Source organism: Phacochoerus africanus, chromosome 9, assembly GCF_016906955.1.
Source record: "Phacochoerus africanus isolate WHEZ1 chromosome 9, ROS_Pafr_v1, whole genome shotgun sequence".
NCBI lineage: Eukaryota > Metazoa > Chordata > Mammalia > Artiodactyla > Suidae > Phacochoerus > Phacochoerus africanus.
In genome coordinates, this window is record NC_062552.1 from 117,737,302 (window position 1) to 117,763,014 (window position 25,713).

Consider the following 25,713-nt stretch of genomic DNA (forward strand, 5'->3'; position numbering starts at 1 on the left):
GTATGTTAACACATTTCCACTTAAGCCAGCCAGGGTATTTCGCTCAGTACGTGACTTCAGTCTTTAGCTATGACAGTAGCTCCTGAGGTGGATACATGGAGCTCTTTGCTACTTAAAGATGTGCTTAAGTCGGAGTTCCCGTCGTGGCGCAGTAGTTAACGAATCCGACTAGGAACCATGGGGTTGCTGTGGCTCTGGCGTAGGCTGGTGGCTACAGCTCTGATTCGACCCCTAGCCTGGGAACCTCCATATGCCGAGGGAGCGACCCTAGAAAAGGCCAAAAGACCAAAAAAAAAAAGTGCTTAAATCACTTTTTAATTCAGTTCTCGCAATTCTGTGGGGAAAACGTCATTGCCCCATTTGTTTAGAGATGTGGCTGTCCCAGGACCACACAGCTGTTTACCCAGTCCTGACCCCAACCCAAGGCCCGATACTTCAGGAGAACCTGGGCTGTTTGAGCATGTTGGAAAGCCTGCATTATCCATTCCAGTCTTCAGTATTCCTGGGCTGGACCCAGTCTTGAGTGTTACCTGGCCCCACATCCTCCCTGTGCTGATACCATGGAATATCACACCCCCTTGGGGTGAAGACCAGGCTCTGTCATGGGCCCCCTCATGCCCTGGCAGGACCCAGAGAGACCTGGCCCCTCTCACCTCTTCTGGACTCAGATGGCAACCCACACCAGGATACCTGAGATCTGCCTGCCGGGGCAGGTAACTCTACTAAGAAATGCAAGGGAGTTAAACCTTGCAGCACATTTGGACCAACAAAAAACAAGAGATGATGGCGTTCTCTGGTAGTGCTGGTGGGTTAAGGATCAGGCATTTTCACTGCTGTGGCTCAGATCACTGCTCTGGCACAGGTTTGATCCCTGGCCCAGGAACTTCTCCATGCCATGGGTGTGTCAGAAAAAAAAAAAGAAAAAGAAAAAGAAAAAAGAAATAGGCAAGAGATGGGAAGGACCCAGCCTATGGATGGTAGTAGTTCCATCTGGCTGTCAGGAGACGTCCAGTAGGCATGATTGAGTCCCCCGGTAATGCGTTTTCTTCTCAAGATGCAGCCAGCTCAGTAACCCACAGCCTTGTGTTTACAATCCTCCTTCCTTCCTTCATTCCCTATTTCCCCCTTTTTTTTTTTTTGCTTGCCTTAGGGTGCCAGCCCTCGGTAAAGTGTTAGCACATAAGCATTGCTTCATGCTCTGTCTCCTAAGGGACCAGGGACAATTAGTACCACAAGTGGCCCAGAGAGCAAATCTCTAGGCTACCATGTTGGAACTGGATTTCCCCTCTGTCTGGAAGGCAATAGGGGCCGCATACAGATGGTAAGCAGGTCGTGTCTGGCATATAGCTGACATTACAATTTCTCAAGCTTCCCCTTTGGCCAAGTGAAATGAGATGCAGATAGAAAGCAAGGCTGTGGGAGGCCAAGTGGCCACAGCATTTCGTCAAGGCGGGGAAGTGATGCGCAGGAGGATTTTGAGGTTAGATGGCTTCGTCTGACAGTACTGGAGGTTTTTTACAAGGACGACGATAGGCTCAAGGAAGCTCTTTGCCAGCTTAAGCGATGCTTTATGAAAGCTTTAAGGACACTCTTATTCTTAACATCCACAAAACAGACGATGCTGAAAAGTAGGCTCAGCAGCGGATAATAAGGGTGGCCAAACTGGAAAGGACACTACACGTGCAGCCACACAATGTTCTGTGTCCACATCAGGCAGGGCTTTGGTAGGGAAAGAGCTGGACCCTGTGATCAGGACATTTGAGCGCACAATCCTGAAAGGCTTGCCCCTGTAGAGGTAAGCCACCTGGCCAACGGTTTATGGAAAGAACAATACTGGAAACGCAGGGGATTGGAGGTCAGGTAAACAGTAAATGGAGGAACCTCCAGGAGTGGACACAAGAGGTATGGGTGTTCCTGCCTCAGAGTCAGACTCCCCAGAGAGCATCCTTTGCCAGGGAGGTGCTCAGCAATCAGTTGGACAGGGTGACCCATCCTCTGGAAGTCAGCCAGCCCCTCTCTCTGGCCATCTTAGTGTCTCCCTGGACACTGGCACGGTCTGCTGAAGGAAGGCTCAGCTATGGCATCAGCTTGGAGACAGTGACCTGGGGGGTTGGGCTCTTGTTCTCCCGTTTGTAGTGTGAGTTGATGGTGTGTCTCATCAACGAGACTACACGAAATCTGGGAATGAAGGAATGAAGTACAACTGTCAGCGAGACACCTGCCGATGCTGTGCTTGTTCTTCCTGCTAATATAGACTCTGAAGGGTTAGAGGTCCTGGCTTCTAGAAGGGGCACCTTCCACCAGTGAACACAGGAAGAGTTGCCCCCAAACTGAAAGCTGTGATTACTACCTGAGCACCTAGGGCTCCTCTTGCTGGGGGACCAGCCATCAGAAAGGGGAATTTCTATACTGGTAATACTGGTAGGGGGGGCCATCCTTGGTCACCAGGGGATCTAGGCTTGCTGTTACACAGCGGGCACAGGGGAGGGTCTATCTGGTGCCATGGACTGAGTTATGTCCTCCACCTCCCCCAATTCATATGTTGAAGCCCTAACTCCCCAATGTGACTGGTTTTTGGAGAAATGGTCTTTAGAAGGAAATAAAGGTTAAATGTTGTTCTAAGGGTAGGGCTCGAAACCCATAGCATCCGTGTCCTTACAAGGACAGGAGGAGAGACCTGAGCTCTCTCTCTCTCTGTGCATGTGCTCGCAGGAAAAGCCGCATGGAACAAAGGGGCCATCTAGAAGCCAGGAAGAGCGTGCTCAGCAGAAACCCACTCTGCTGGACCTTCATCCGGGACTTCCAACCTCCAGAACTGTGAGAAAGTGAATTTCTGTAGTTTACGCCACCCCTGCTGGGGTATCTTGTTAGGACCGCTCGAGCTGATACTCGGATTCACCAGGGGCTCTCTGCTCAGAGATACCATGAATGGGCAGTTAAACATCCCAAGACCCTCCAGGTAAGAACCCCAGACCAGCTGAAAAGCTGGCCATAGAAATCTCGAAGGGGGGAGTTCCCACAGTGGCTCAGCAGTAATGGACCCTACTAGTATCCATGAGGACGCAGGTTCAATCTCTGCCCTCGCTCAGTGGGTCGGGGATCTGGTGTTGCTGTGAGTTGTGGTGTAGGTCGCAGACGAGGCTGCGGTCCCATGTTGCTGGGGCTGGGGCATAGGCCAGCAGCCGCAACTCCGATTCAACTCCTAGCCTGGGAACTTCCATATGCCTCAGGTGTGGCCCTAAAAAGCAAAATAATAATAGTAATAAAAATAATAATAAATAAAAAGAAAAGAAAAGAAATCTAGAACGGGAGGTGTGGGTGGGGAAGATGATGACTTTCAATTAGGGCCGCAGGACCCGCTGTAGCCGCAGGACCATAGCCTGGCTTGCTAATGCTTCTATGTCTTGTTGGGACGTTATGGGCGACCACTTCAGAAATTAGACTGGAACCTTCACTCTCAAATTCATGACGTTTTCTTGTCAAGTTAGATACAAGTAGCACAGGCAGATGTGAACCATTCTGAATCAGGCAGGGCGGACTGTGCTGGATCCTATGTATGCACCCAGATCGGTTTGGCTCCATCTGCCTCCTCACTCTGCTCAGTGGAGAGGGCAGCCAGAGCCACCACCCACCCATCTCCTAACACCGTGGCTGTCTCAGCCTCCCCCAGGGCGGAGCTGAGCTTCTGTCTGGCCTCCGTTGTGCCCACAGTGGGAGGCATCCAGCAGCAATGGGGCCAAGCCCAGCCTGACCAGACTCAGGGAGGTTTGGGCTCCTACCCCCCCACCCCATAGGCAGATGAAGCCACACACCGTGGTGGGTGGGATCTGACTCCCTCAGCAGCTGCCTGTAGGGGCCGAGGAACACGACTGGAAAGCCGGGAGAGTGAACTCCCTGTAAAGTGACCTTTGATCAAGGACAGACGCGGGTCTGAAACTGATCAGGTGGCTGTGTTCCCCTGCAAAGCCACAGCCAGACCAGCGGTTGCTTCGCTTTCCTTCCTTCCCTGCCTCCTTGCCTGCGTCCCCTCATTCTTCCTGACCTGGAAATGCACTCCTTGAAATGTGAGATTGCATCGGCTTTACTTCCAGTTTTCTTTCCTGGGAGGAAATTAGGCTTCGACAAGTTCTTGGAGGCGTCCTGGGACCTAAAGGGTGTGGCCACTTGCATAAAAGGAAGTAGGACCCCCAGAGCATTTCATATCTGCGACCTCTGCAGAGCTGCAGCCAACTCGAAAGGGCAGTTCCTTGAGGCATCCGGATGACCGCCACTCCTGGGCCCCAGGCAAGTTCTAGGTGGGAAAAGTCTCACACAGAGCAAGAAAACCAGCTCTTGAGCCAGACTGCTTGATTCTTACGAACTGTGGAGTCTTTGGGGCATGTCCTAATCTTAAAAGCCAGCCTCCTATCCTTTCTCTGTCAGGAATGACAATAGCATAATTGAATGCAATTGGAGAGTTCATGGAAGGATTAACTGTGATAATTCCATATACACGCATAGGCTGCTCAAAAAAAAATAAATAAATGAAATAAGGGCATCTCTAGTTATTTTGAAGGATAGGGGGGCAGACACGCTGCCCTTTTGCAAGAGTGCTAATTGGCATCAGGGATCTTCTTGAGTAAAACACAAGGAAACAAAGGAAATATTTTATGACAAGTCAAGGAGCATTCATTGAACTGGGAAATTATGCAGGCTAATTATGTCTTGAAATGATGTAAATAAACCTACGGTTATTGAAAAAGACACTGGTGTTATCCAAACTGTTCATTACCTCTGCTTGAATTAAATAGGTAATTGTCCGTGTCACGTTTTACTGGTCAGCTATGACTCTGTGCAGAGAGGACGTGTTTCCCTGATGGACCCCCGTGTGGGGGAGGGGGAGCCCCAGTCTCTTCTAGGCTCTGTCCCAGCCCCCCCCCGCCCCCCCGTCTTTATGCGGTTGGTCCCTCACTCCAACCAGTAACCTAGGAGCTGAGCCGGATTCATTACAAGGGCTGTGTGGGCAGATCTGTCTTACCTCAAACTCTGAGTTCAGCTCTGGCCCCCAGAACATTTTCTTCCAAATCCCTTGCTGCCAGATGTTTGGATGTGAGGACAGTCCGGAAGAAGCCCAGATTTTTAAACTTTTCTTGAAAACCACCTGTATCTTCCCTCCTTTGTCATCCTTTTTTAAATCCTAAGAAAGGACCAAAACCTTGGGGGAAATTGTCAGGCCTGGGCATGCTCAGTGGCCCAGCCTGGCCCAGTGCCACTTTCCTATGTCCAAGAAGAGTCCAAAAAAATATGATCCAAGAGAACATTTGATTGGAATTGCTTGGTGAGCCGCCCCTCTAGCCTGGTCGGCCAAGTCCAAATGCTGGCGCAGCCAGAAAAGCCCGCTGCATCTCTTCTCTTCCCTGTGTTGAGCCAAACGGGAGCCATCAGGGGGAAGGAGATGGATGCTCCTAAGATCTCACATTCTAGGAGAGGGAAGGGAAATATCAGCCATCCCTAAACTGTAATAGGGCCATTTCTCTTCTCTGCTTTAAACTCCCCAGAAGACTCACAGAGCACCTAAGAGCCACCCCCACTCCTTCCCCCTTTCCCCCTCTCCCCACTGGACCCCTTATACTTGGTGCTTCTGCACTTCCTACCCTTTCAAGTCTCCCCGCCCTGCTCACGCACCAAGAATCCCGTCTCCTTTTATCAACTGGGCTAATGCCTATACAGCCATCCCTGTGTCTCAATCTTCCACTCACACCCCTCCAGCCTGGCTCTCTCAGTATTAGGATGTGGGCAGTCAGGGATGTGGCAGGGCCTGGATTAAAGGAAAGAACACTGATATTGATGTTGCTGGAATATGGAAGGAATCCAGAAAGTTCTCTTTACCTCTCTGAGCTTGTTTGCCTGACAGCAGAACAAGGATGCTAATAGTCACTTTGCTGGGCTCTGGTGGGGAATACTAGAAATAACACATGTAGAGCTTTGAGCCCAGTGCCTTCACAGCACAGGTCTGCCAGGAATCCTGTGCATTTTATATAATTGCAATTTGTCTCCTCTCCTAATTGTATGGGCCTTGCAGGCAAGGGTTCTGTTTTAGTCATCTTTGATTCGGGTACCTGGCAGCCCCCCACAAACAATGGGAGCTCTTCTGTCACTTTTCTAACCGGACCCATCCTGACCCCGTATTTAAAATGATAATCCCTGCCCACTGCCCCCCTCCCCATTCCTCCCCACTTATTTTTCTCGCTGGTACTTATTGTTTTCCAATAAACACACACTTTTAAAACTTGTTTCCTGTGGTTAGTGTGTATCTCCTCTCCGTGGAAGGTAAGCTCCTTGAGGACAGGGGATTTGGGGCTCCTCTGCTCACGGCTTGGAGCAGCCCCTTCCGTATCCTGCCCCCCAGCCCCTCGCCCCAGCACTGATTTCAGCACGGCCATGGTGGACAGGTCCTCTGCATGCTGGGGTCCTCCCCCACCCCACCTCCCTGCCGAGTTGCATCTCTCTGCTTTTCTGCCCTAGAGCCAAAGAAAGCCCCCCTAGGAGGCAAAACCCAGAAGTGCAGGAGGTGAGGCCTCCAGAAGGACCTGCACAGTTGGTGAGGTTGTGGATACATACCCTGGGCTCCGTTTCTTTCAAGACTATTCTGAGGCCCCTTCTAATGGTTCCTCGGGGGTCCCCAGGAGACGGGGGCCTTTTGCCTGCCTCCAGGAATTATTTCCACTAACACAGTCTTAACTGGCTCCTTCCTCCTCCTTCTGGGCTTACCTCCCAAATAGGTCACCAGCATGAGGGCTGGTCTCATGCTCTGCTTTTGGGGAAAACCAAACTAAGAGACCACCCCACTCCAAGCCTCGAGCGTGCTTGACCCGTGATGGTGCCGTGTGTGGTTGTTGAAGGCATGAATGAGAAGAGGGACCATTCACAGAATTTTCCATTTTGCATCTTGCTTTATGATGAAATGTTTGGGCGACTTTTGTATCATAAGGAGACCTTGCGGAACCCTGCTTCTTCGTGTTTACACTAGGATTTTCACGGAATGAAACCTGTCTTTGAGCTTTGCAGAGTTTTCAGGGAATGAGGATTGTTTTGCTGTCTACTTTAGTCAGAAATGTCCGAAGCATCCAGAAGATCTCCTGCTAACACCTGCGTTGGCCAGCCCAGGACTCAGCTATTTGTTATCACTTTTCAAAGAACGTGCCTATCTCGGAGTATGATGAGAAGGATGACTTTGGTGTGTTGGTCCCTGAAATAATTGAGATAATCCGTGCTTATTTAGGCACTCAAAGAACATGTATGAAATACAGATAATGTGCCAGACTTGGGCACCAGGGATCAAAATTGCCTGAGACAGGGTCCCTGCCCTCCCTCCAGGAGTTCCTGGCTGATGGGGGAGACAGGAGAGAAGAGATGATTATAAATATGGTGTGAGGGCGTTCCCGTTGTGGCGCAGTGCAAACGAATTCGACTAGTGACCATGAAATTGTGGGTTCGACGCCCGGCCTCACTCAGTGGGTTAAGGATTTGGCATTGCCATGAGCTGTGGTGTAGTTCGCAGACGTAGCTCGGATCTGGCGTTGCTGTGGCTGTGGCTTCAGCCGGCAGCTGTAAGCTCAGATTAGATCCCTAGCCTAGGAACTTCCATATGCTGCAGGTGTGGCCCTAAAAAGCAATATAATAATAATAATAATAATAATAATAATAATAATAATAATAATAATAATAATAATAAAATAATCAGCAGGACTTTAAACATGGTAGATGTTTATTTCTGGTAAGAGGAAGCCTGGGGCTAGTAAGGTGCTCCACAGAACAAAGTCCAGGCTTTTTCTAGCTTATTGATTGCAATTCTCAGTGTGTAGATTTCTTTTCACCTCATAGTCCAAGATGGCTGCTTGAACTCCAGCCATCAGATCCACATTCCAACAAGCAGGGAAAAGGAAGAGAAAGAGAAGGGTATAATTCTCCTCCCTTTAAGAACACTTTCTAGAAGTATCAAATGACATTTCTGTTTATATCCTATGGACCTGGGAATAATCACATGACAACACTTAGCTGCCAGGAAGCTGGGAAACACATTTTAGAGCAGCTCAGAGAAGCCATGACTAATGAATAAGAGATACTAATGCTGGAGGACAGCTAGACAACTAGCCATTTCTGGATCTGCATTGTCAAGTTTCACACGCCATATTTCTTCGAAGTGAAATGTATGTCACCTAGGACATTGGACAAGAAACGGCAACGCCTGGGGCAGTGTTGCAGGCAGGGTGCTTAATTATGCTACATAGAGGTTCAAAGGTATCCCCTTTCCCCCATGGGTGGGGCCCCTTTTTAGGGTCATACTCCAAGCAGAAAGCGACGCCTACCTGTGTAGGAGAGGCTGGCGCAGCCCCTCGTGCTGATGCAACATGATGAGCAGGACAGAGGACAGCCTCACGGAGCTCAGGTCAGAGGGGCAGGGTGCAGAGGGCCCCATGGCAGCAGCTGGCCAGGTGGACCATCAGGAAGGTGCCAACCTCTGAGCTTTGCGAGAGTGTGAAAGAGAGCTTCGGCCTGCAGGATGTTGGAGAGCGCGATGCCGTGTGTCTGGCTTTGCTTCTCTTTCCATGGTGACACGGTGCCCTGGCTGGCCTGCCCGAAGGGGAAAGACATGGAACACAGTCAAGTTGCTCCCAGCTGAGGCTACCCTACATCGACCAACAGCCAACTGAACCTCAGACCTGTGGGTGAGCCCAGCCAAGATCAGCAGAGCTGCTTAGTCAATCAGCAACTGACTCCAAGTGCGTAGGTAAACCCACCCAGACCAGCAGAGCCCCCCAGATCAAGGGGATCCCTCAGATCCAGGGCTAAGTCGGTATTTCTCACTGTACACCACGGAGGCTTTAGTGTTCTCTGTCATCCCCGCTGCCCTGAGCTGAACCCAGGTAGTCTGCCTGCATAGTCCACGCTCTTAGAGAACCTTTTATTTGGCCTGTGGGCCAAAGCCAGTCCACCACCTGTTTGTTGTACAGCCCAGAAGCTGAGAATGGTTATTACACATGAATATTTTTTTGATTGATTTGATGATAGGGAACAGTCACTTGGGTAGTTTTGTTTTGTTTTTGCCATGTGGGAAACAGCAGGATTATTCTGTCTTTATTCTGCCTTTCTCTAAAACTGTGGAAAAAAAAATTTTTTTTTTTTGGTCTTTTTGTCTTTTCTGGGGCTGCTGACGTGGCATATGGAGGTTCCCAGGCTAGGGGTCTAACGGGAGCTGTAGCTGCAAGCCTACGCCCCAGCCACAGCAACGCGGGATCCGAGCCTCGTCTGCAACCTACACCACAGCTCACAGCAATGCTGGATCCTTAACCCACTGAGCAAGGCCAGGGATCAAACCCGCAACATCATGGTTCCTAGTTAGATTCATTAACCACTGAGCCATGACAGGAACTCCCTAAAAAATTTTTGAAGTATAGTTGATTGACAGTGTTGTGTTAATTTCTGCAATACTTTCAAATGGTTCAGTTATACATATAAATCTATGTATTCTTTTTCATATTTTTCCCATTATGGTTTATCACAGGATATTGAATAAAATTCCTGTGCTATATAATAGGACCTTATTATTTATACATGTATAGATAATAGTTTGCATCTGCTCATCCCAAACTTCCAGTCCTGCCCCCCGCCTTGGCAACTACAAGTCTGGGAACAGTAACTCTGAACTGCACTTAAAGGTTATCCCATAAAAAGTAATTGCATTCAGGAGTTCCCATTGTAGCTCAGTGGTAATGAACCTGACTGGTATCCACGAGGTTGCAGATTTGATCCTTGGCCTCGCTCAGTGGGTTAAGGATCTGGCATTACCATGAGCTGTGGTGTAGGCTGAAGATGCGGCTCAGATCTGGCATTGCTGTGGCTGGGGCGTAGGCTGGCAGCAGTAGCTCTGATTGGACACCTAGCCTGGGAACTTCCATATGCCGCAGGTGCAGCCCTAAAAAGCAAAAGCAAAAAAAAAAAAAAAAAAAGGAATTCCATTCTTCTCATTGATAGACCTATGATACAAAATTTGTACTTAATATTGTATTTTGAATTTCATCAATAATTACTGGCGGAAATTTGTTCTTAGCATGCAAGTAGCTATGTAAGTCTCGATTGTGCCTCTTCGCCTGCAAAGCCTGAGACATTTACTTTCTGGCTCTTTACACAGTGTGCTCCCTCCTGTTGTATATGACAGTTTGACTGAGATGTTTGTGGTCCCCAGGCCGAGAAATGAAAAGAATCAGACTATTAAGAGCTTGAAAGGCCCTGAGAGGTGTTCTAACTGAAACTCAGAAGCAGAATTAGCCCCCAGGTCTCTGGTTTCCTAGCCCAGAGCTCTTCTGCTCCCTGGAGGGGCTGATAAATAATAGTTGGATCAGCTTAAAGGCCCCCAGATCTCCAACCAGAAGGTTCTTGGTTGGTACCCACAGGCCTTCTCCTCTTATCCCCCCCCCCTTTTTTTAGGGCCACACCCACAGTCCATAGAAGCTCCCAGCCTAGGGGTTGAATTGGAGCTGCAGCTTCTGGCCTACACCACAGCCACAGCAATGCCAGACCAGAGCCGTGTCTGTGACCTACACCGCAGCTCACGGCAACGCCGGATCCTTAACCCAGCGAGCAAAGCCGGGGATTGAACCCACAACCTCATGGATACTAGTCAGGTTTGTTACTGCTGAGCCACAACAGGAACCCTTTATCCTTCCTTCCCTTTTGCGGGCTCTCCTCGACTCACGTGAGCATGGATGAGTCACTGTTTCTTTCTCCAGCTCTGCCCCGAGCTATCTAACATGAATCTGTGCTGTGTGCCTCTGCGATAATTAAAAAATCTGAACATTTAAGAAGGATTTTTACTGGAGACGTTGGAGAACTTCTCTCCTGAAGAGTTTCACAATCTGGCCTCATTAGAAAGGAGAATGGAATGGGAGAATTAAAGAGAAAACTCATTTTTTCCCCGAGTGTGTTAATGAGCTAAGCCCCAGGAGGCCATGTGTAAGTCGGGCTGCAAGCGGCTGTAAATTAAATTTATTACACGCCAAGGGATTCTAATAAACATTACTTAAAAATAGCAACAGACAGTCATTTGTATTATGTCATGTGACCTGGTTATGGCGACACATTTGTGCCTCTGCTATTAATCAGAGTTACTTTGAGAGGCAGTTGGCAAATTCTTTTAGAGCTACTGGCACCTTCGACTTAATTAAGATTGTTCTGGAAAAAAGCAGGGTGAGTCAAAAATAGTCATAGTGTATAGCATTGCACCCTGGAGGCCCCCTGTTGCTCATTAGGCGATGCTTACTATGCTTTTCAAGCGGAGTAAACCTGCAAGAAAATGCCTCTTGCCTTAATAAAATCCCAGACCCCGGAAAGTTACTGTTGGGAGGCAAGTTCTTAAGGGGGAGAGGGCAGGGACTGCTGAGCTTTGCGGGGAGACAGTCACCTTTGCTTGGGAGGAGGCTCCTGTTAACCGCTGCTGCCACCCCGCTCCAGTGTCACAGGGGCACAGCTTGCTCCTTCCGCCTCCGGGCCCAGTATAGATAAGAACCTCTCTCTCATCCTCTGCAGCACAGAAGAGAATGTTCTAACGAGGCTCAAAATCATCTTTGGAAAATACCAAACGTGAGCTTGTCAGTCCCTCATTGAAACTCTGGGAGCCTGTGATCTAGCCCCTGCCTCCTGTCCCGGCTCTGGCCCCATCTCCCCTACCTGTACCCCTGACCAGAGAAGCAGGTGCATCCTTAGGGCTAAGACCTTGGGATCTGGAATCAGACTGACCTATGTTTCGATTACGGTTCTGCCACTTAGCAGGTGGGTAACCATGTGCCAATCACATAACTCTTACCTCCCTTTTCTCATCTCTAAAATGGGGATAATTGCGCCTACCCCATACCATTGTCATGAGGATTAAATGAAATAGTCCATGTGAGGGCCGGCCACTCAGAAAAGCTCTCGAGAAAAGTGTTTAAACACATACACACACACAACAAAGAACCTTAGCAGTAGTTGCCTGGCAGTGTTTTTCTCTTTTATTTCTCTTGGCTCAAACTAACCTCACCCCCTGCTTGGTCTCATTAACAACTTCTCAGCCTTTTTACCTCTCAGCTCAAGCATCATTTATCTCGAGAAGACTTCCAGACCCCTGTTTGACTGAGATAGCCCTCTGCTGGGCTCCGTGCGCATCCCGGCCCTTGCCATCACCCGTGTGCTCTAACAGTCGAGGGCTCGGTCTCGGGCCGCCGTGGCTGAGGCTGAGGTCTGCAAGGACTGAGATCATGTCTGGGTTACCTTTGCCTTCCAGCGTCTGGTGCAGATCAAGTGCTCAAAAAACGTCTGTTGAATAAAAGAAGCAGCAGAGCATAGTAGGAATGGAGGAAATGGGGCCTCCAACAAACAGGAGGCGAAGCTGTCTTAGTTAAAGTTCCCCTGAAAGTTGACTCTGAGGCAAGGAGTTGGATGAAGGGAGTTTACTCTGAAGGAGACAGAACAGAGAAGGGGTCAAGAGTGCTTTATTGCACTGCCGTGGGCAAGGGAGCTCCGTTCCACTAGGGATCCCCAAGGAGTGCTGCAGAATGAGCCTCGGAGTTCTTTCTGGGGAGGGAAGAGAGGTAGGAATCTATACCCACGGATGTCCCCCTCCCACCCCCCGGTAGGAAGGGCTGTTCATCCCTCTGCATTTCTGGGCTGCCTTGCATGGGAGCCAAGTGAGCATAGACACAGGCAGGGAGGCAAAATGTGGCTGGCACTGTAGGTGGGACTCTCGGGGTGCCCAGAACTGTCCACCATGGCGATGGCTGGCATCAGAGGTGACAGAGGGGGTGTGGGGCAGGCACCCAAAGCATCAGTGACATTTATTTATTTACAGCTTGGGTTTCACTCCAGGGTCATTTCATCTCCTCTTCAGTCTCAGTTCAGCTGGTGGACTGCATTGCGGTACCCACAGCTTAGGAGAGCATGGCTGGATATCTTGACTCTTCCAGACCAAGAACCTAGGGAGGGATGTGGCATCTTCTCTTTGGCCCCTAATTCTGTTCCCACCCAGGGGACCCAATTCCTCCTTGGGAATGATGTATACGGCAGCCGGCCTCCAAGATGGCCCCAATGATTATTGCCTCCTAGTATTTGTGTACTTGTTTGGACTCTTCCATGCTGAATCATGGCAGGCCTGGGCCACCTATAGGATATGGTGAAAGTGACACTGTTATTTCGGGTTCCATCTCAGCATTTGGGACATCTCACTCTGGAGGAAACCAGCTGCCATGCCCTGGGAACACTCAAGTAGCTTCATGAAGAGGCCAATGTAGAGAGAAGCCAAGGCTCACAGCTGGTGCCACCTTGCCAGCCATGTAAATGGTCCTCCTTAAAAGTGGAGGCTCCAGCCTCAGTCAAGCCTTCAGATGACGGCAGCCCCCATCAACATCTGACTGCCCCTTCATTTGAGACTCCAAGCAAGAACTGCCCATCTGAGCCCTTCCCAAATTCTTCAGCCACAGCATCCATGAGCGAAGAGCTGATTAGTGCCACTAGACTTCAGTTTACAGTGGTAGCAACTGGAACATCCGCCTCTTCATGGGGGACCCCTCAACTTTGCTCTAAGAGGGGGATAGCTTTTCTCTTGTGACTTTAACAAGATAATCATGTCTCTACATGGACATTTCCAGCCTTAGCAAGAGTCATATTCCTGATGTTTCGACATGATTCTCCCTTTGATAAAAGCTGAGATGATGGGGGGAGGAGAAGACCTGGGGGGTGCAGCTCAGGACAGTGGCAGTCACCAAGCCAATTAGGTAGCTAAGGAGTTTTCTTGTGGTGTGGCAGGTTAAGGATCAGCATTGTCACTGCAGCAGTGCAGGTCACTGCTGGGGCATAGGTTCAGTCCCCAGCCTGGGAACTTCTGCATGCTGTGGATGCAGGCACAGCCAAAATAATTTTTTAAAAAAGAAAACTAAAACAAAGTAGGTAGTAACAGGTTATTGGGTGGATTTGATCACTGGGATTGGCAAATGGAGCATCCCTGTCTTAACCCAGGTAGGCTTGGCTATGAGACAGGCTGGCAGGTACAGACTTGAAGAAGGGGAGAAAGCCAAAGTGGCCTCGGCCCCAGTAGCAGATCCCACAACCCGCACCCAGGATCCAGGTATTAGAATGCATCTGGACCTGACCTGGGCTGGTACCGATGCCCAAGAGAACTTGGTTTTGTGAGTGACCTTGCAGATCAGCAGCCTCGGTTCTGGAAGGGGGGTTGGATGAGGGCCCAGATGTTCTGTCCGTGATGGTTACGGCATCTAGTTACCTGAGTGGGGAGGCTCAAGACCTCCCCCAGGTGGACCTGTTTTCCAGGACCAAGCCCTAGGTGTCCCAAATCGTGTAGAGATCTAATCCTATGAAATGGTGTTTACGTGTGTACAGTTTCTGAATATGCCTGACACAGCGTAAGCCCTTAATAAGAGTGAGCAATGATGACGGTGGGTGGCGGTGATGGTGGCAGTGAGGGGGAGGGGGAGAGGAAAGAGGCCCCGCCATGAAATGGGGTTGAGGGGGGAGGCCTGTTGGACCCCCAGGTGCCAGGGCATGCACCCTGAGCATGTAATTCCTAGCTGGGGCGACAAAGAAGTCGGAGTCTCTGCCTGCTGGTGGGTTTGCCTTTGTCTGGACTGGCTGAGGCTTTGGGAGTGCAGCCCCCTTTCATGAAAAAGCGAGTATTTGTGGGGGAGGAGCTGGCATTCCCCTGGGCTGCATGGGGGGTGGTGGGGCTGCGTCATTAGAACCGATGGAACAAAGAGCAAAGGAACCTGGAATGTGCCTCTGAGGAAGGGCTGCCTGAGGACGATAGAGGCTGTGGCTGTGGAGGATGGACAGAGAGCAGGGCCTGGACCAAAATGAAGGTTTCCCAGGGGAGGGCAGCAGAGGGAGGGACCAAGGGAAGCCCGGTTAACAACTCCAGTCTCGGAGTTCCCTTTATGGCTCAGCGGGTTAAGAACCTGACACTGATTCTGTGAGGATGTGGGTTTGATCCCTGGCCTCACTCAGGGGGTTAAAGATCTGGTGTGGCTGCAAGCTGCAGTGTAGGTCGCAGATGCGGCTTGGATATGGTATTGCCGTGGCTGTGGTGTAGGCTAGCAGCTGCAGCTCCAGTTCACCCCCTAACTCAGGAACGTCCATAGACCTCAGGTTCAGCCCTAAAAAGAAAAGAAAAGAAAAGAAAACAAATGAGTTCAGTCTTAAAACTCCATTCTTTCAGAAGAGGAGGGACAAGGTTTTATGCTGGAGAGTTCCAAGAGAAATTGCAGAGTTTCCTTACCCTCTGCTCGCCCTGCAGAGGGCAGATCTTGGGCCCTCCACTTCCCAAGGTGCTTTTAGCTGTGGTCTCAGGCTGGGGCTAGAGGGGCTGCATGACCTGGGGCCTCTGTGAGCTCTGCGGCAGAGTGCTCTGCTCCCCACGTGTGCACCTGCCTCTGCTGATGGGTTAGAACTGGGGACGCTGCCTGGAGGTCAAGGCCTGGATGGGAACGTCCCACTCATCCAGCCTGGATATTGGAGGCAACATGTGGATTTTGGAGACAGGAGGAATCATATCTCTGGCTCTGGGAATGCACAGCCGTGTGGCAGTCATTCATTCCTTAATTGAACAGATGTTTCTTGGCCTGCCGTGTGCCTGGCGTTATGATAAGTAATGGGGACAATAAAAGTAACAGTATTTATTGAGCCCTTCCTCTGCGCCAGGGACTGAGCCAGGCATTTTATGTTTACAAACTCATTTAAACATATGGCACCACATACAATGTCCATGGCTCACACTTTAGATTTCAGAGTAGAAAATGGGCAAGGACTGTGCAGTGTGTGAAGTTACATGGTGAGGTGAAGGGCAAGGTTGGGGTCAGAAGGGCGCCAACCCAACCAGGGGAAGCCACAGGCCAGGAAGGTGACATCTCAGCTCAACCTATCGGTACCGAGCAGTGAACCAGGCAGAGAAAGAGGCAGGGGATAGGCACAGGCCTGGTGATAGGGGAGGGCAGGCCCACTGTAAATTACTGAATCTCTCCATGCCTTAGTGCCATCATCTGTAAAATGGCAATAATAGTTACCCTGTAGCACTATGGTGATGACTGGAGAGAGATGCTGGAAGTCAGTTGCCCAGTGTGCACTCTGGGCAACAGTCAGTGACTGGTCTCTGTTGTTACAATTGTTGTGTGGACCAGCCCTCTCCCTTCCCAGATCTCCCAGGCCACCCCATCCACCTTCCTCATCAAGGATAGTCAGATCCCTGTTAGAAAACAGCCCTCCTTAGAGATTTCAGAGCCGTGAGCATCTTGACGTGACTGGTGGGCTTGGGCGCACGCGTCTGTCCACAGAGTCAGGGACTACTGAACACCAGGAGCTGTTAGCAGAAAGGAGCGCTGGGCAAAGAGTCAGCAAGATTGGGCTTTTTCTTATCATTTGCATGACCTTGGGCAAGTCATCATCTCCCTATGTCCCCAGAGTCCTTCTCCATTATCTGAGATTAATGGCAGAGGTGATAAGGATTAGGTGGGATAACACCCTGCCTGGAATATGGTAATCCCTCAGTTCATTAGCTTTAGTCCTCACCAGCCTGTTTATCATCATCTTATCTGTCCCCAGTATCTGCCTCACGAGTTCACTGGAACAAACAGTGGACTAGGAGTCAGGTATCTAAGTTAGAGGGGAAGAGGAGGTTGAAGAACAATTTCAGATATGAGAGTGTCACGTGGAGAGAAAGCCCAATGCATGTACCAGATATGTGTGGTCTCATTGCAGAAGCAGTGAGTAATAATGAGACACTGATGCTACAAAAATGAAATGTCACTAGCATATCAGAGGCAAAGAGCAACTGCAATTCCATGAGGCCTCATATAAGCAATGCTTAATGCAGCGTGATCTTCAATTAGAGTTTTACAGAGCTAGAGGCACAGGGGACCCCAGGTTTGCTGGCCCAAACCTGGGGTCCCCTGGGAGTAACTGAAGCATTGCAACTCTCTACCATGTTACAGACTGTAGTAAATTGTGCTGCTCTTGGTTTCTCAGAGAAGGGCTGTTTCGGTTGATTGGAACATGATTTGGGACCTACTATGAGCCCAGGACACAGAGCTGAATACACCCTGTCCTTGCTTTGGAAGAATCATAGTCCAGCAGGAGACACAGGGGTGAGTAGATAGTACAATAATGTGAGGTTAAGAAGTAAGGTCAAGATATTGAGAGGCACAAAGAAAGGGTAACCAACTCCAGATAGAGATATCAGGAAGACCTTCTTGTGGGAGAAATGTCTCAGGAGCCTAATCTCGAAGGCTGATAACAGTCACCTTTCATTAAACACCTACTATGTGCCAGGCTCTTCACTATCTTGTTTGACCTGTCGATGATCCTGCAAAATAACTGCTGTTGTTCCTAGTGAGTAGAAGGAGAAATACTCCAAGAGATGTTAATCTGCCCAAGGTTACACAGCTAAAAAGTGGAGGAGGAGACAGGACTTGAACCCCTATGTATCCAATACTTAAAAAAAAAAAAAGTCAGTAGGAATAAACCCAGAGATGACCCAGATGTTGGAATTAGCAGGCAAGAACATTAAAGAAGCTACTATAAACATTTTCAAGGACCTAAAGGAAAAGATGGTCTGACTGAGTAAACAGATGAGCAATCTTGGCAGAGAAATGGAAACAAAAGAACAATAGGAATGTTTTAGAACTGAAAAATACAATATGAAATGAAACATTCACTGGATGGGTTTAACATCAGATTGAAGAGTTTGCGAACTTGAAAACAATTCACAGAAACTTTCCTATCTAAAGAATAGAGAGAAAAAAAGAATTTTTAAAAATGAGCAATATCTCAGTGACCTCTTAGCCAATATTAAGCAGTGTAACATGTGTGTATTTAAAGTCCCCAAAGACATGGAGAGAGAAAATAGGGCATGAAAATATTTGAAGAAATAATAGTTGAAAATTCCTAAACTTGGCGAAAACCACCAATCAATGCTCCAAGAAACTCGGCAAACCCTAGAAAAGCACACCGAGAAACATCATAGCCAAACTTCTGAGAACCAAGGGTACAAACAAAAATCTTAAAAGCAGCCAGGTAAAAATGACACATCACATAGAGGAGAACAACAAAAATCAAGGCTGACTTCTCTTCAGAAGTGATAGAGATCCAGGGGGAAGTGGAATAAGATCTTAAAAGCACAGAAAATAATAAACTGTCAACATAGAATTCTGTATTTTTTAAAAATAAGAGTGAACTCAAAGAATTGAAAGTCGGAGCTCAAACACACGCTTATATGCCAACAGTGTTATTCACAATTGTCACAAAGGTGAAAGCAACCCAAGTATTTATCCACAGATAAATGGATAAACAAAATGTGGTCTATTCATACAGTGGAATATTATCCAGCCCTGAAAAGGAGCGAAGTATTGACCCATGTTATAAGGTGGATGCACTGTGAAAACATATGCTAAGTGAAATAAGGCATAGACAAAAGGCCAAATACTTTATGATTCCACTTCTATGTGATACCTAAGTAGACAAATTCAGAGACAGAAAAAAAGATTAGAGAGGCTGAGATTGGGGGTGGGGAATGGGGAGTTATTGCTTAAAAGGTACGGTTTCTATTTGAGCTGATGAAAAAGTTTTGGAAACAGTAGAGACAGTCACACAAATTGAGTATTATTAGTGCCACTGCATTGTACGCTAAAAATGGTTAATATGGAATACTTTATGTTACTTATTTCTTCACAATTAAAAAAATCAATGATATGCCCAAAACCTTTGAATCATATACCTTAAATAAGTGAATCATGTTGTATGTGAATTATATCTCATTAAACCCATTTAACAATGAGGGGAACATAAAGGTATTTTCAGGTAAACAAAACCTGATAAAATTTGCCACTGCCAGACCAGTGCTACAAGAAATACTAAAGGAGATTTTTCTGGATGGGTGGAAATAAATCTAGAGGGAAATTCAGATCTGAAGGTAGGTATGATGAGCAGCAGCAATGATAGAGATGTGGGTAAATATAGCATATTCACTTTTACTTTCTTAATTCCTTTAAAAAAAATAACAGCTTAAAGTAAAAATGTTAACATTTGAATGTTAAGTTTATCATTTATGTAGAAGTAAAATATATGACAATGATATCACAAGGGATAAGAAGATAAATGTTATTTTATTCTTGTAATGTTCTTAAATTTGAAAAATGTGAAGGTTGAAATTTGAAAAATGTGTAGTGGTACTGTATTGATTGTAAGTGGACCTGATAATCCACTTAGAATCCCCAAGACAATCAATAAAAATAATGAAAAGATGTATTGCTGAAAATGCAAACAGAGGATATAGGTGAAAAATTTAAAAGAAAAGAAAAAGCAAATCAAATAATGCAAAAGAGAGCAGTATAATAGAAAAGTGAAAAAACTGAGACAAATAGACAAAAAAAAAATAGCAAGATTATAGGCTTAGACCCAACATAACAATAATTATACTAAATGTAAATGGATTGAACACTTCCATTAAAAAGCAGAGATTGTCAGACTGGATTAAACACCAGATATAAGCTGCCTTCAAAATATGCCCTTTAAGAGTTCCAACTGTGGTGCAGTGGGTTCAGAATCCAACTGCACTGGCTCATGTCTCTGGGGAGACACGGGTTCAATCCCTGGCCTCGTGCAGTGGGTTAAAGGGACAGTTGCAGCCTAGGTGGCAGCTGAGGCTCTGATTCAATCCCTGGCCCAGGAACTTCCACATGCCATGGGTGTGACCATTAAAAAAAAAAAGATGCCCTTTAACCATAAAGATACAGGTTTAATGTAAAGGATAGGAATAGATGTAACATGTTTATGCTAACTAAAGAAAAGCTGATGTGTGACTGTCTTAATATTAGCCAAAGTAGACTTTAGATCAAAACCTATGATTAGGGAGAAAGAGGGATATTTCATAAAGATAAAGGGGTCTATACAACAGAAAAACATACCGATCATAAGTGTGGCGGCACATGACAGCTTCGAAATGCGTGAAACACAATGGACAGAACTTAAGCGAAGAAGTGGACACATCCATAGTCCAAACTGGTGATATTACTGCCTGTTTCTCAGGAACTGGTGCTACAACTAGACTCCAATCTGTGGCTCAAATGCTGCCCCTGGGGCGGTACAGGGAATGACTGAACTATTATCACGCTGTGTGCAGACACTATGCCAAGTTGGCCATTTAATTTTCACCATGATCCTGCTTTATTTCATTTGCTCCCATCTCATAGTTAATGGTGCTCCATTTTCCACTGAGGGAAACTGAGCCTAATTGAAACAAAGCAGCTTACCCCTCATTGCACAGCCAGCCAGGGATGAGACCACACAGGATCTGAGAACTGTCCCCATCTCGTGTTCTTTACAATCCCATGAAAGCCTAGGAATCCTGGCACATAGCACTCACGGCTCTTCAAAGCTCTAACAAGAACCCCCCAGTGGTCATAGGGCCGGGATATCTTATTAAGATTTTATAAGCAAAAACGCAGACACATTAACTAACAACCTGGGTTGTCTTCTTTTTATTAAGGGTAATTCTCCTTTTTTTTTTCTTCCAATTTTATATTGTTTATTACACAACTTGAGATACTTCTTTTTTTAATCTTTTATATTCTTCAATGCTTTGTCCCAAATAATTATGTACCAAGCACAAAGAAGTCTAGCCAGGGGAATCAGGAAGAGTTTCTCAGTGGAAGCAATATTCCTCATTTTTTCCCATCATTCCCCACCTGCCTCTCCCTTCCGGCTCCTCGCTAGTATTTTTCACTACCATTTCCTCTATCCGAAATCTGTTTTATTAAGAATGATCTATACAGTTAATAAATAAAGAACAACTGTTCCCACCACCAGAAACCCAAAGAAATTACAGCAGGAAGCAGAATTCAGTCACAGAGAAATTCCTTTTTAACTCATTCTTACCCAGATTTATATCTCCACTCGTGTGCTCACCCAGCATGCTCAACATACACTCCTGCGCACAGCCACTGGCACACTTGTTCACCCAATGCTTCCACACTCAACACACACACACACACACACACACTGACACATCTGTGCAAATACAGTCAGGGTTTATTCCAGCTTCAGGAAGACCAGGGGTTGGCTCATCTTCTATTCGTGAGTTTTTGATGACGCCTTCACCAGCAGGAAAATCGTGAATTATTTATCGAATTATTCAATAATTAATAAAAGTCATCACACAAAGCTCAGCTGAGATAGATCTCTGTAAATAATTCCCCACTTATCATCAGCACATGTGTGTGTATGTTTGTGTTTCTGTCAGAAAGAAAGAAGTGACAGTTTAAAAGAAACCTCCTATTTTAAATTAGTTTTAAAATATGCTGCTTATGGCCCTGACTCAGTTTACAGGCTTCTGTTTTTTTCCTGTCCTTGCAACTGTCAAGGAAATAAACAGCCACAAAATCTCTCTCTACCAGCTTGCTGTGTGGCCATCATTTCACTGAGATGAGACTCTTTAAATATGCCACGAAAGGACAATCTTCAGTAAGAGGGAAGACGAATAGCTAGTCAGCTTATGGGGAAAAAAAAATGTTTCTTTCCAACATGAATCACAGAATTAAGAATGATCTATACAGTTAACAAAGAAAGAACGACTGTTTCCACTGCCAGAAACCCAAAGCTGTACACACAGCAGTGAAATAAATAACCCTCTTTGCTACCTAATTAGGAGAGATTTCAACAACTAGTAGCAGGACAGCATTTTGGGGATCATGTGGCAGAGACCAGAACCTTCTCCTTGAGGTCTCTGGGACAGCAAGAGCTGGAGCAACTGTGTTTGGGAGGCAACCTGACAAGGTACTTCTCTTACCTGTCACAAATCTGCAGAATGTTCATAAGCCTTAATCCACAGTCACTTCGAGGACCCACTTCTGGGAAAACAGTGTACAGTATGCAAATGCAAAACGAGGACCACTCTTGACCACACTGAGGCTTGTGATCGGCACACCGAGGCCCCGGGGGGCTCCACCCTGCCCCCAGTCCTCCCACACCCTTTGCTGTCTGAGTTGCCAGTGCCACACTTTGGCCTCTGTCCCAGATGTCTGCACAGCTCCCCTCTCGGCTGGTGGCCTTGCCTCAGCCAGGCATCAGGTGGAGAGCCATCTCTTCCTTGGCCTGGCCTCTAAGCAATCGGCAGGTACATTCTGTGCCCAAACCCTTTGCCTTCCCTCCCCAGACACCCAGGAGAAGCTCCCTGTCCTGTGCTGGTCCCCTCCCCTCTCACCTGTCAAAGACTTGGTGATTATCCACAGCCTCTGAAATCGGCAATTCTCCACTCACGGCTGGATCATTCCCAGGAGCACGTGAATATATTCTAGGATCTCCAAGCTTTGAAATGGTCTTTCTTGACCCTACATCCCTCTGCAGGGGTCACCCCATTTCTCGGCTACTCTTCAAGGCACACAATTCTGAGAAGCTCAGCTGAGATTTTTTTCAGTCTCCATTGGCTTCTTTGGTACTTTAGTACTGGCTGCCCCCCCAGCTCACTCGAGGCAAGCATGGTGCCAGCATCTTGCTGAAGGTCCTCAAGTGACCACATTGCCCTGATATCTTGGTGAAAAGCGTGAGCCCTTTATTTATAATATAATATAATATAATATAATATAATATAATATAATATAAATAATGTAAAAATATATATACAATATATATTAAAAATAATATAATTTAACCTCATATCTTGGTGAAAAGTGTGAGCCCTTTATTTATAATATATTTAATATATAAATAATATAATATAAATAATATGAAAATATATACACAATATATATTAAAAATAATAAAATTTAACCTCATTTCTTGGTGAAAAGCGTGAGCCCTTTATTTATAATCAAGTTCCTCTTCTCCTCTTATCAGTTGTGCAAGCTTGGGTAAGTTTATTTAGCTTTTCTGGGCCTTGGTCGCTTCATCTGTACATTAAACCAAACAATGGCCCTTACTTTAAATCATGGTTATAAAGACTTCAAGGCATAAGGGTAGCACAGAACCTGTACCATCATATATGTTAGCTATCGCTACCACTAATGAATTTAGGTAACTTTTCTTTTTCTTTTCTTTTTTTTTTGTCTTTTTAGGGCCACATCCGCAGCATATGGAGGTTCCCAGCCTACGGGCCTAATCAGAGCTGTAGCTGGCAGCCTACACCACAGCCAAAGCAATGCCAGATCCTTAACCCACTGAGCGAGGTCAGGGATCGAACCCGCAACCTCATGGTTCCTAGTCGGATTTGTTTCCCCTGTGCCACAATGGGAACTCCTAGGTAACTTTTCAAGGTAGTCAGACACAGAGCTCTAACCAGGGTAGTTTTTCTAGAAACTAAATCCATAAGTCCCTCAGCTGCATGTTCTAGAAAACAATTGGAAGAAACTCAGAGGAAATGGACATTGATTCACATCTTATTCATTCCCCAAATCTCTGTGGGGTTGCCTAATGCATGCATACCAGGTACACTGGAGACCTGCCCACAGCCCTGAACTTGCAGGAGTCACAGCATACCTCACCTTAGGACAGAACTACACCCACCCCCCCCCCACCCCCCGCCAACCCCGACAAGTGCAGGCGCAGACCTCTGCCCTCCTGGAGGCAAACCTTCCGGCCTCCACACCATTGCAGAGGCTGTGCCTGCCATGATGAAAGCCCCTTGCCCATTTCCTCATTCAGATTCTAGCCCCTAAAGCCCAGCTGCTAGATTCTTCCCTGACCTCCAGCTCTCCCCTCCCCTACAGCCCGAATTGCACTTTTCTGCCTCCTTGTACTTACTGCTTTTTACCCGCTTCTCTTTCATGGTGGCATCACATGAGCTTCTTAGGTGTGTCTGGAATCCCACCTCATCCGTGGCCTCAACGCAGCAGTGCTGCAACTGATGAAAACCTCGCAGGTAGCAGGTGCTCAGCAAATGCTAGAATGTCTCCCAGGGAGCAGCACAGCCATGGATCTGCCCGCGGGGCAAAGGAGGTTTAAGAGATGGTGCCTCTGATGGCCTGGCGAGCTATGCTTGTTCCCCCCCTCACTCCAGCCCGCAGTTATGGAGCATACCAGCCCTCATGCTAGGCACTTGCGATGCAGCATTTCATTTTATTCTCCCGACAACCCTGCGAGAATTCTTCCCTCTTCAAGAAGGAAAAAACAATGGCTCCAACAGGTGGAATGCCCTATGCCAAGTTACCAGTGGCTACCTGGAGGAGCCAAGACCCAAAGTCAACGGTCTGACTCCATCATGTCAGACACTTTGCTTCCTCTTACAGGTGAGGAGACTGGGGCTGGGGGCTGGGGCCTGACTTTCTCAGGGTCCCACCCAAGGGAGTACCGCCATGGGGATTTGAAGCCGCATGGCTTCTAACCCCCTCCCCTGGGCATCACTGCTTCTCCCTGAGCCCAGCCTCTGTGAGCCTGCAGCGCTGAGCTTCCTTTAACACTCTCTGAGGGCAAGGGCAACCCTCCGCTCTGGCCCCTGGTCTGAAAGTTCCAGCTCTGCTCTGCCTGGGCCTCCCTGGGCTCGGCACGCAGCGTTCCTGTCTCAGAAAGGCCTCTGAGTCCTGGTGGCCCCGCTCTAACATTGCCCTCTGCAGCTGTCATCTGCCTGGTCCAAACCTTCCATGCAGCTTTGTCGTTGAGAGTCCTGCCTCCGACTGGATGGGAAAGCCCTGCTGGGGCCATGAGTACGGAGGGCCCAGAGGAAATGATCCCAGCGAGCCTCCCTGGGAGTGCCCGCAGCTCAGGGTGGCAGCGCGCTGTTCACTGCGGCTGAGGCCTGATCAGGCTTTGAGACAGAGCGAAGAAGTGATGATGGGCCTGGATTTACTGTCAGAACTTTGTGTCTTCTGGCCCTCGTCAGCTGTGTGATCATGAGAGAGTGGCTTTGCCTCTCTGAGCCTCATTTGTTAAAGCTGGAGCTCCTGTGCCATCTCACTGGGCTGTCGGGGGGACTGAGTGAGGCTGCAGTGACCGCTGTCCAGTGTGTGCTGTCTGGTGGGTGCCCTTCTCTGCCCTTTATGTCCATCAGCACCTCCAGTCCTCCTGCCACCCTGGGTCATATCTGATTGCTCAGTCTTGCTGATGGGGAAGCCAAGGGAGCCAGACTGGCAATGCACCCGTGGATTCCAAGGCCGGCTTCTTGACTACCGCCCTGGACTCAGGCACTCAGAGGGACTTAAAGACACCATCTGGGGTGACATGCGTAAGGATGGGGAGGGAGACTCAGGGGTGGTGGGCTGGGTGGCAGCTCCCCCCCAACCACCAGGCAACTGCTGTGGGCGGGGCCGTGGGCGGTGACAGCCAGGCAGCTACTGACTCAGCCACTGCGGGGTGGGGCCTGCGTGGGAACTCCAGGGGGGCCTCTCCAACCAGGGCGTGGGGTGCCCGGGGGGGCGGGGCTGTCACGCGGCTGCTCCCTCAGCACAGTGGAGCTGGACGTGGGTGAGGCCTTGTGGGGAGCTTGATGCTACAGTCACAGCAGGCGCCTGTCGGCAAAGGGGGCAGTGGGTGTATTGTGCAGGGTCTAATAAACAGCTCTCTGAGCTTCAGACTCAGGAGCCAAAGACCCTCGGGTTATCCCAGGGAGCCGTGTCTGCAACTTTCTTGCATACTTCCTGAGATGGGGGTCTCACCATTTGTTCCATTTGGGGTCAGCCCTGGCTTTTAGTTCTTTCTTGGATAGAGACAGTGCTT

General features: G+C 48.0%; 1 long non-coding RNA gene across 1 annotated transcript in view; it reads left to right on the forward strand.

Annotated features, from left to right (window-relative positions):
- The window catches only part of LOC125135809 (uncharacterized), a 52,549-nt gene that overhangs the window by 1,628 nt on the left and 25,208 nt on the right, over nt 1-25,713 (forward strand). The window contains exon 2 of the long non-coding RNA XR_007137059.1: nt 2,713-2,959. This is a non-coding gene — a long non-coding RNA (uncharacterized LOC125135809). The remainder of the gene's footprint in view (nt 1-2,712; nt 2,960-25,713) is intronic.